At 38.8% G+C, this 12,180-nt stretch overlaps 1 long non-coding RNA gene across 1 annotated transcript in view; it reads right to left on the bottom strand.

Moving 5' to 3' along the window:
- Nucleotides 1-9,017, bottom strand: part of LOC122863145 — a 30,915-nt gene extending 21,898 nt beyond the window's left edge. The window contains exon 1 of the long non-coding RNA XR_006374928.1: nt 8,556-9,017. This is a non-coding gene — a long non-coding RNA (uncharacterized LOC122863145). The remainder of the gene's footprint in view (nt 1-8,555) is intronic.
- Nucleotides 9,018-12,180: the final 3,163 nt, after the last annotated feature.

Below are 12,180 nucleotides of genomic sequence, written 5' to 3'. Positions count from 1 at the left end.
TTTGGGGACAGCACTAATTCCAAGCAAACTAGTGATTGTCACATGGACTTACAAATAGAGATGCCAAGTGGGAGAACTTATTTTGGACACTTCTGGTTTCACAAGTTTAAAGTCCAATTTATTTTCTGTGTAGAAATGGTAGCTGACTGACAGTTGGAGTGTTTCCAAGGCTTGAATAGGTATCAGACTTTAAAAAGAAAATCAAATTCTTTAAATGAAGTACAAGCCTGTATACATGAAAACGTATAGGGCATTTCGGTTAGGCTTGCGTCATTGTGTGCACATCTGCATCGACCCATCAAGCCCACTAGCCATTGGCAATTGACGATTCTATCGGGGGGGTGCTATTGAATCACTTTCTTAATATTATTATCATTGATCTGTTTTGCGTTTCCACCACAGTACTCTTACAATGTAGGCGGGATTGTTACCGGGGCTTCGGGGCTAACCCCCTTCACCTTTTCCAGCAGTTGGGAAACACACAAGACTTTTCCTGGTCTTGAGAAGCTGCAGCATTTATTAACTGACACACTGTAAGCTACACTGTACATTTACAGCCATACTGATAACTTACTGCTAACCTTATTCTCTGCTCCATTCACCGTCACTTTTCTGCCGCTTGCTCTCTCTCTCTCACTCATTCCTTGCTCTCTCACTTGTACTCAACCACACACTCGCTACGCACATATGTGGTTGTTTACTAGCCTACAACAAGGAGACAAGCTTTCACTGCACTTCTGAGCTCTGCCTTAGCATGATCTGTTCTGCCCAACCACGGTAAATTGTGCAGCCGTAGTGTTGCTAGGTAAAAGACGCATCAAATCGTAAATGCATGGTAGGCTACAGACAGAATTAATGAAAATAAAATACAGCATGCAAGAGAAATACATAAAAAAAATTATCAAGCATTGGCAGCTAGATAGGCATTGTCGATTGATTCAATCCATCGTCAATTCTCAATTAAATTGACAATCGGCCCGAGCCTATTTTCTATAAGAAACATCCAATCACATATTTAGAAATTCAGTTTTGAAGACCATTAACAACTGGTGGAAGCTAAAGGTTACACTTAAGAAAACCTATGACACAATCTGCAGTTTAAATCAATTCATTTCGGATTCTGGGTCAATTTTGGACGAATTTGGAAACTATGGCAATGTGTTTTGTTCCCAACTGTGTTTTGAATTTGCTACAGCTCTAATTTGATTTGATTTGCACCTCTGACTGGCTTCTTCACCATAACAACACTGGCCTCATGAGGCTCATGGGTATCGTAGTATTTAGAGCCATCTGGCATACCAAACTGAACTGGAAAAAAAACATGATTTCTCAGAAATGAAGCTGGAATAATTCAAGCTGGTGATCATAAGACTCCTGTGTTTGTAAGTTGAGGAGCATCGAGGAAGTCATTGAAAGAAAAACTAGGCTGAAACAGGTATTTGAGTTTAAAAAATACTTTATAAACCAGCGTCTCCTCCTACTTTATAACTCTATTGCATGTTTATTGGATGCAGATTTAGTTTCCTGTCAGCATGTAATTTTAGCTTTGGACTAATCTGTGCGCTAACTGACCTCAGGTGCTCATACAGTACCACAGAAATTCCTTGGCATATAAACTGAGCAGATTTCACCTCATGTGACTCCAGGTTCATTTTGTTATGCTAAGCTTTCTGAACACGAACTTCCGGCTATCAGATTTCAACATCTGTTTCTTTTGCATTGTTATCTATTGTTGTTTTGTATCATGTTCTCACGCCAGAAAAACAATGCAAACAAGACCAAGTGTTGCAGCGTAGCTATCTGGCATAATATGAGTTTGAACTGCGTTGTTCACACATGGCAAAAGGGACTAAAAGAAAGAAGTGTGCTAGAATTTGAATGAACTTCTCCAAAGCAATGTTTCCATGTTGAGCCATCTACATTGAGGGAATGTAATTCCATTCAGGCTGCTAACTTGATCCTCACCCGAATTATTATTATTATTAAAAATGTACATCAATTGGAAAAAGTGAGAGCATAAAAATAACAACAGATTAACACATCAAATTTCTCAAATCCAGCTGTTGTGGTAGTTTAGGTGTTGTCACTTCCTGGTTTATTTTGGTGGTATTCTTCTTCCCTTGTGTATCTTGTGTTTTTACTTCCTGTCTGTGTTTTCCCTCCAATTTTGATTGTTGGCCCTCCCTTGGTTGTTTGCACCTGTGTCTCGTTGTCTCACCTCCCCTAGGGTATTTAGTCTGGATCTTTTCTTTGTTCAGTGTTGGATCATCGTTGTACACATGGTGTTGTTCCTGTAAGTTGTGTTGGATTCTTTGTTCTCCCATGGACCATTTTTAGATTTTGGATTTTGTCTGCTCATTACCTGTCTGCTCACCTCTGCCTGTTCTTGCCTGCATTCCACCCCACAATAAACACGGTAGTCATCCGGCTACTTCACCCTGAGACCGCTTCCTCGTCATCTGCTTTTGGGTCCACATACCTCCATACAGCACCCCTTACGACAGCTGTGGCCTTTTTATAAAGAGACTGTTTCCTTTCCTACAAAGTTTCTGAGCTACACCAGACACGGATGTTGTTGTCATCCACTCCCCACTTCTATTTAGGACTACACAAACCAACCAGCCATTATCTTACAATGTCTCCATGAAATCATATGCTGCTCGGATTCTTGATGAGCCTCAGCGGGTGATCATACCACTTATTATTACACAGCACATAACCACGTGGGTCACAATTACAAACCCAAATGGTTCAAAAAGGTTCCCAGCATATCATGGCTGCCAGTGACACAGACAAACTGTGTTCATAAAAGACCACACAAACAGCAAGAGATCCATTGAAATCTGAAGCAGGATGCCAAATTCATAGTGAAAGCAGATGGATACTGATATCAAGTTGAAAACAATTACAGCATCACTTCATAAATAGCAAGGTCAAAAACAGTGCATTCACATGTATATTATGTTTTCCTAACCAGAGTCAGACATATATGATGTCTTTTTATGTCTTTGCGTGCGGTTTAAATACGAGCTGAATTATGAGATTAGTGCCACCCACTGAAAAACTATTCTTTCACTACTGCTGTTGATTTGTGTTCACTTTACTGACTCACCAGTTTCCCACCACAAGAGTGATTGACCGAGCTGTTGACACAAGCGCTTATGCAGAATGACAGCTAAGTGTTCAATGAACACAAATGAATGAGGATAAAATGGAAGTTGAAGAAACCTTACCCACAAAGACAGTTAGGACAGTTAGCATATTACAATATACTATACTATATATTATACAAGCAACTGATTGGACCCAAGATCAGTACCAAGGCACTAGTGGATTTTGGATTCATAATTTCACATTCCAGTTCTTAGTGTTTTGGTACAAAAAGTACCAAATGTACCAAAACAGTAGAGGGAATTTCAAGTCCCCATCCTTCCCTGCTAGATATTTCAGCCCAAGAAGACAGAGGCAAATTTTCAAGCCCAAAAAACATAAGATGTTCCTGTTGGATCTGTAGTTTCCTTTTGTTCATCGTAAAAATATTTGTCTCCAATACAAGTCACTGTACTGTAGCTCAAGGGTGGAGAGGGATTGGGGGTCAGGCTACAACTAATGATTAATTTGTGATTCATCATGTATTCTATAAAATTTCTAAAAAGAAAATGTCCATCACAAGTTCCCAGATCCAAAGGTGATGTCTTCACGTTGCTTATTTTGTCTGACCAACAGCTCAAAACCCATATTCAATTCGTAAAGATCTAAAACAGAGAAATGCAACAAATCTTTTTGCTTACTAAAAGACTTCAATGATAATTCCATTGTCAAAATTTGAGCTGACACGATTAGTCAATTAATTAGTCTATCAACCTAAAATGATTGCTATTTTGATCATTTTGTTATGCATTTTGTTATGCATTTTTCAAGCATAAATTTCAAACATTTGCTGCGTCAAACTTCCCAAAAACATGCAATTTGTCAACATATCACTTTGGTCTCTGGGAAGTGAGAATGGGCATTATTCACTATTTCCTGACTTTTTATAGACAAACTGATTAATTGACTAATTTGAGAAAATAAACATTACTCAATAATGAATATAATCATTAGTTGCGCTAGTTGTGCTAGAGAATTGTTAAGTTATGTTCATGCTGTCACAATTCTGTTGACATACATTATATAGATTATGTTAGTTTCTTCAAAAACATACTGGATGTGAATGTCTATAAAATGTTAATGGGCATAGTGCAAATTCTCAGTTGGTTCTAAACCCAGCTGAGCCAAATGAGGGCTCTGCTGCTTATTAATAAACATCATAACCAATACTTTGATGGTGTGCTTAGTTACTGTGAGGAGTGGTGAATAACAGGGCTTGCTGTCTATATGGGTCACTGTGGGGTTTGAATGTGGCTGAGGGAATGTGAGCGAATGAGGGATGAGTGGAAGTGGAGGGCTGCCTCTCGTTCCATCAGCCAAGCCACAGCTGGCCAGATTACAAGAGTCTGGATTAGAAGCCAGAGAATGGGGTAGGGATGTGGATCCCATTGATGTAGGAACTCAAACACAAGCAGAGGCCACATATTGTTCAAGCATAAATGTCACCATCGAGACACACACAAGCTCGAAACTGCCAAGGCGTTCAACATTGTGTTAAACTACGAACCAAGCAGCACTTTATTCTTTGAATTGGGTTTTATGTGGTCACTTTGTTGGGTGAATGTGATTTCAAGCAGGTGAGTTTTCTCATTTCCTCTTAATCATAACAGACCTCCCAAGCCGCAAGGCCAGAAAATAAGGGAATGTAACCTTGGCCTAACATTTACATCATTGTCTACAAAACAAAAAAATGCCACCTTTTTATTATCTTTGCATTTGGCACACCATTGTTTTCAGACAGATAATAGCTTCTCGTGAAGCATAACCACTATAAATGGGAGAATGAGAACAACGTGCAGAACACACTGAGCCTCTGGCCACTGCTGGCAGGGCATGAAAGCTGCATCACGCAAAACAAGATGAGCTTTGCGACTGTATTTTGCATCTTCAGCCTTATTAAATCACTTCATCAAAATAATGACTGTTAACTGAGAGCAGCTGCATACCAAAACAGGAAAAGTGTTGCTGATGCATGTTTAACATCAACACCAACATGGACATCCTGTGTCTTATAATTCATATGAACCTAAAGAAAATGGACAAATCATTTCCAGGAGAAAGTATATTTCATACAAATATTATGCGCAGAACAAATGCTGTAAAGCAATTCAAAGGCAGATTTCAGTCATCAACTCATGTGGAACAGATTTATTTATGACAATACCTACAAGCCTATGTACTGAATTGATATTTGGTATTTCGGCTCTGACTTCGTCACTCCCTGCAAGCGAACAACAAGTTCAACACAGCAGAGGTTGGGAAGTGACAAAAACACAACTAAAATAATAAACAATAAAAAACTGACATTTTGCTATTCCCCAACAATTGGCCTCCAGTAAACTGAGATCGATAAATCACATGATATGTAGCAGCAGGTTTACAATGTCAGCCATGCAGCAAATAATTCTTAATTTAAGCATAAAACATAAAAAACAAACATTCATATAAAACAGTATACAAGTGTTGATAAGCAGCAGATCACACATCAGCACACATCAGTGCATGAAAATGAGCTCATATGAGTGTAGCTGCAGTGTAAACAGTGAAATAGCAGTTTAGATGTAATCATATGAGGAAGAATGTTAAAGCAGGCAGTCACAAACTCATTTCTATGAATTTACATGAGAAAATATGAATGTAACCAGCTATCCAATGTGAGACAAAAGGCAAGTTTCCCACAAAGCCAATATTACAGTAAAATGATTGCTGGTATGTGAATGGTAACGTTATTGTATGCAAGACAACTGTTGTTGTTGTGGTTTATATCCCTTAAGCCAACATACATTATAACTTACTAGAGCACTTAAGAGTAAAGTGAGGCACCCTCCAAAATCAGCAACAACCAAGAGGCTCAGACACTACAAGGAATTAATCCACAGTCTACACAAACACAAATAATGCACATGAGCGGATGTAAGCAGCAAAAATTTGCAGCCAGATATAAGTAAATAGTGAATTATCCAACCGCCAGACAACAAGCAGCAGTTAACAACTGACTTTAAACTTTAGCAGGTTTGGCAGCGTTAGCTTAAAACCAACTAGCTAAACACAGCTTAAACATGGACTCACAACAACAACACATACTAGCACAAGCAACAAATACTTATCTTGTTGAAGTGAAGCAGTGGTCCTTGCATCTCAGCATAGAGTAAGTTAAATCCTCTAGAAAGAGTCCAAAGCAGGAGAGGAAAGCTCAAACTTCCAACCAACAATTGATAGATAGGACCCAAGGTTGAAAAGTGGCAGGAAATGCAAAACACAATCCACATTCTCTAAGCCCCGCCCCCTTAGTTCCCACACCTGTCAAGAAAGCTTGACAGGTGTGGGAACTAAGGGGGCAGGGTGTGCTGTTCTAGAATGTGTGCACATTCTAGGACAGCACACACAGCAGTTTACAATGATACGGGTTGGAGATTAAGCGTTAAACAATTCTTACACATTTTTTAAAATGTGTTTCAGACAGAAGAACACAAAAAGTCTCTTATTTCTAGCCACAACCATCGAAAATGATGGTTCCTCTCAGATTCTATCAGCTGTAGCTAGTTAACTAATTAACATTAGCCCTGTGAGTTGGTTGATAAGGCTGTCTTGAGAATCCTGTAAAAGGGTCTTTAATTTGCACATATAGGATATCATGCTAAAAGACTGACACTAAAAAGGCCAGGCAAGTGGTTGCATAACCCGTTGCCAGATTCTCCCCAGTTGTGCCTTTTATAGGAGACAGGTCTCTCCTACCACCAGGTGTATCCAAACAAAAATTTGGACTTGCATTGGCAGGTTTTGTTTGCAGTTCAAGGATTGTTCTCTGTCACTGGAAAAGAAAGACAAAGCTTATTTTTGATGAATGGTTAAAATTAATGACGAATTGAATCTTTAAGGACTAATAATTACCAAGGAAAGTTTTATGAAGTCGGGTCTAATTTTTTTATGTATATAAAGAATTTATTTACATTTTGTGCCCCTCTCTTTGTCTGTCTTTTTTAAAATTGTATTTTATATGTGCCCAGATTTGTTTTGTTCCGTTTGCTTTGTTACCTGTTCTTGTACTGTGATATGTTGTCTTGTGTTGCATTATCTATTGAAACATTTAATAAAAAACTTGAATTACAAGAAGAAAAAAGGCCAGGCAAAGACACAGCATCCTCAACAATTGAATGTCTCTGTAGTAGACATGGAAATTATTGAGCAGCATTGTTCTTGTATAGCAGGGTAGCTAGTTAGTCTTATTATTACAGTACAGTAGAAACATGTAAGTAATATATGTAGTTTAGTACAAAACTTTAGAAAAATGTTATTTCATTCTACATTAACTCTGCTTGGATGATGACTACAGAAAAATACACTTGGACACAGTGAGATTTGTGGTTTATTGTTTGGGTTTTCAAACAGTATGTTTCACTTTTACAAAAGAGAAAAAGGCTTTGTGTGTGATCACTCACCGATGTGTCTGGCAAATGTAACGTTACCTTGGATAACGAGTTTTGCTGGGATTGCTAGAGTATGGAAAATAAGCTTCCCCTAATCCAATCATGAGCAGGATTTAGCCGCTAACGTTACCCTAGACTCTGATATAATTGTATCCAGTGGTCCTTCCAGTCCTGAACTGGGTTTAATCAAACACAACCCTTAACCCCACAGATTGATGTAGTGTAGTGGCCTTTGAAGTAACATGAGGTTGCTGAGGGTTGTAAGATAGTTAGCCAGGTATGCTTACATGTGCAACTTATGTAAGAGCAATCAAACACACTGTTAAATCCATTCCTTAGGATATAGACTATATCATGTGCAGCAGCAAACTGGAGTTGTCCACCTGAACTAGCTTTCAAGCCTGCTCCATAAATATCCTATAAAGAATGAAAACTGAAATATCATAAAGTCTGGAAGGTTTTTGTAGTCCAAAAATCCCAAGATGGGCAAACGCAACATTTGGAAATCAACCATAATATGATTTGCCTGGAAAGTCAGATTGTTCTGATCTCCTGGAGCACCTGACACACACAGTACATACACATACACACTTTAGATCTGTGACCCTGACATTAGTGTGACCTGCCTTGGCTTAAATATAGCTTTTATTCCACATCAGCAAGCCACCATCTTATTTTTTTCCCTAGTCCATCCAGTGCTACTTTTAGTAGCAGGTTTCAGTGACAGGCGAGTGATTCTGAGCAGATGCTGTCTTCACCTAGCTCCTCCAAGAATCTGACAGAGAAAATTAATTCATTTTTGTCAGCTGGCTGGAGTCTAACTGCCCTTTCAACAACAATTCAATTTGCACTTGACCAGGAATGCAATCATAGATCCACCAGAGCTGAGATATTGCATTTTTTCCCCTGACTGACACAGCTCTGTGCTGACAAATAATTGATGCATTACAATATATTAAGACACAGGTGTCCACTTACTATATTGGAGAGACAGGTGAAGCTTTTAGGACACAAAGTGTCAAATGCTTTCTCCATGAATAATATTTTCCAGGATGTCTATATCCAACCAGTATGTTATTACCTAGACATCAGTGCTGTGTTGGCTGGTAAAAATCAAACCCTGGAATGATCAACTCCCTCTCAGTCACTCAAAATCCAGTGATAGCCATGATTAGTCCGTGTTAAAGGTCAACAGGTAAATACTGACAATGATTTCTAGTTGCTAACGATGTTGACCTTATTGTTACGCAGAGCAGATGGAGTCCATAAGAGGAAAGATCAAAAAGATAACTGAATTAAGACCACTCAAAAGGACATCCATGAAGTTTTCAAATGTACAAATCATCACACACATCCCTTTAAATTTGGACTTTTTCTGTGGAAGTAAGCCAGAGTTGGGATTCATCTGGGACAGACATTTGCAATGAATACACACCAGCAACTAAACTAATGTCAGGATTGTCAATCTTCCACAAAGCTATTTAATGCGATTCATGCATGAAGAAATGTCATGGTAATTCAATTTCAATAACATCGTATTGTCCTTAAATTTCTTGTTTGTTGTGTTTCCATGAACATTTAAATTTCGGACCCATCATTATGGTCAGCTGGAGTCAGAGCCGTTAATTGGATGCTGCCAAGCCATTTCCTACCCACACAACCCATACACTCAGCGGGTAACTGTGACTTCATAACCACATGTATGAATGCAGTCTGCAAAAAGAAAACATCAACAAGGTTTCTATATAAACGCTTAATTGTTTATAGGGAATTCCCAAAAGCTAGCATTTGCTCATGATGCAGTTTATAAATGAAAACGTGAACACAAGTATGTGACTCACATCGACCACTGGTGTATGTTTATAACACGTGATATTGTTGCTACTTTAATGTGATGCCTGTGTTATGATGTTGGCAAACAGGAAAGACCCAAATGCAGACAGAGGAGGCAGCACGATGATTTATATGATTTAATAGAGCTTACAGGTAGGCAGACAGGTAACAGGTCCAAACATCAGAGAAGCCAAAAGCAACATAGCAACTGGAATAAAGTGAAGGACACAGACTTAAATACACTTAGGTGAGGGAGACAATGAGACACAGGTGAAACCAATGACACAGGTGAAAACACTCAAAGCAATCAACGACAGGAAGCAAAACTGACAAACACAAGAGGGAGGGAGAATATTATAAAATAAAACAGGAAATAACAGGACAAATCCCCAAAACCATGACAGCCTGAGGTTACATAGAACTTTTAAGTTGAATTGTAATATAGCTGCTGCACTGGCAGGAAATCTTTTTCAAGCTCAGCAACTTGGGAGCCGCACTGTGGGAAGAGTCATATTTAGAGAAATACTTGCCATTTGATCTTAATTTTACAGGGCATTTGTGCAAAATAGAGCAAAATGTGACAAGTGCACAAATGTAAAAATGTTACTCCAATGTATACTTTACACTGGGCTATGTGAATCATAACCCTGAGAAAATTAAAATTTTACTCACTGAATTACTGACTTATGCTGTTCATACTCTGAGCTGTCATATTTATTTTATTTTATTTTTGGTTTAATGTGAGCATTGTATTTACCCATCAGAAATTTCAGTGTGATTAAGCCTGACTTCTGCATTAACTGAATGGCTGCATTCTTGGTCTGTTTATTTAGGTACAATTTCCAGGACTGGCAAATTGCTGAACTGGAGAAGTCACAAGTTAGTTAAACGAAATTGATCTAAACTCACAGTTGATGATTAAAATTGCATCATTAATTCTCACTTTTCTGATCCTCCATCATGAGATATTGCTCAGGTCAGGCCCTTGAGTTGTCTGTGTGTGTTTGTCTGAGGTGGTCTTGATTTTATCATGACTTTCTGTCCATTTGTGGCTGATGCCACCATGACAACTACACAAACTAAAGACCACAGCTAACAACAGCCAGCGTTCTGTATCTCTACCCATCATTATTCCTCCTTTACATTTCTCTATCCATTACTTTTTCCTTTGCCAGAGAAGTTCCCATGTGGGCACAGCCAAGCTTTCCAAAATAGAAGCGTACCACCCAAAACCAGCAGTCAGCCAGTCGTCTCAGTGTCTTTCCACATATTTTACAGATTTTGACCCCTGGCTTGATGTGGCCCTTAACAAGAGGGTGGTGGCACAGCACACCAAGACTTTTCCTGACACTGTGCATGTGTTTAACCATCAGATGACAGCGCTTATTATTTGTTGATGTAGACAGGAGAGGAGAGGGTTCATGGGAAATGTGGTCTTCAACTGGAGAAAAATGAGCATTAACAATATCTCTGGAGTTAGAGAGAAGTCACCAATCATCTAAACTATCGTCTTACAGTTTTTGTAATTTTCAGAAAGTTTACCAACTGGTCTTAGTTTTAATTTTTAAAACAGTAACAATGCCTGAAAAAAGGGAACAGGAGCCAACGTCGTATCCCAGGAGTAGTGCAAAGACCTTGACTCAAGCAACAGGATTTGATTACGAATGAATGGTGGCTTTGGAGTAACTAATGTGGTTTCACTGGTTTACAGCATCATAACTTACATATCCCCTCTGGCTCAGATACCCCTCTCTCTCAGGCTGCATATGACCATAAATGCCCCTTATTAACCCACTGTTCCAAGTCCATCAAAGTAAGGAGCTTATTGACAAAGACATCTGAAAAAATTATAATGGTATAAGGCTGCTCCTCTGGACTGCTTCAAGAAATCCTGATATACTGTATGGCATAGCTCTTATTGTGCTGGAATGCAAAGACTACTTAGAAAGAGAGATATGTACATATGTATATATATGTAATAAAAAGGTCTGTTGGTACAAGTGAAAGACTTTTTTGCAAGCTACCTGCTGTTTGATTGCATATGAAGTGCAATATTTCTCAAATTATTGACTGTGAGGGAGGAGGTTTTAGATCTTTTCAGACAGATTTTCATAAAGAAGAAAATAAAATAAAAGTTGTTCAGGGACACATGTAAACATAAACTGTATGCTTACTAAAACCAAAAGATCATGAATTCAGACCAACAATTTGGAATCCTAAAATGGCTATTGTCAATGTAAAGAATTAAATAAAATAAAAAATAGACCAAAGAATAGAATATTTCTCAGTTATCAATATTGTTTTTCACCCTTCATCATTGCACCCTTGTATTCCCTACATGCAGCATCCCATTCAGTGTACATCAGGTGTGATAAAAGGCTTGGACAACTCTGTCCTTCTTCAGATGTCAAAGGTCACTGATTAAACCTGCCAGGAGACGACTGCTCATCATTACATCTCACAGCCCACAGCGTGCACGTTGCTAATCAACAGCTGATGAATGCTAGCCTGGGGTCACTCTGCAAGCTGCCTAATGCCTGTCTCCTGGCTGGTAACCCTCAGAGATGAAAGGGCTTTCATGGATGATGTTCCCAGACTGACTGCTGAGGTCAAACTCCTCCCAAAAAGTCCTTGGTCACCTGTGTGGATCTCAAGGGGAGACTGTTTCAGTCAGCTGGTGATGTGCTGGAAAATAAGTATGACCTCCAGTTGGAGATAATAATGAGACAAGAAATACTGGTAACGCTTTAGATTACAGCCCGCAACGTTC

Source organism: Siniperca chuatsi, linkage group LG16 (assembly GCF_020085105.1).
Source record: "Siniperca chuatsi isolate FFG_IHB_CAS linkage group LG16, ASM2008510v1, whole genome shotgun sequence".
NCBI lineage: Eukaryota > Metazoa > Chordata > Actinopteri > Centrarchiformes > Sinipercidae > Siniperca > Siniperca chuatsi.
Note: the sequence above shows the minus strand (reverse complement) of the source record. Positions and strands in the feature narration are given on the sequence as shown.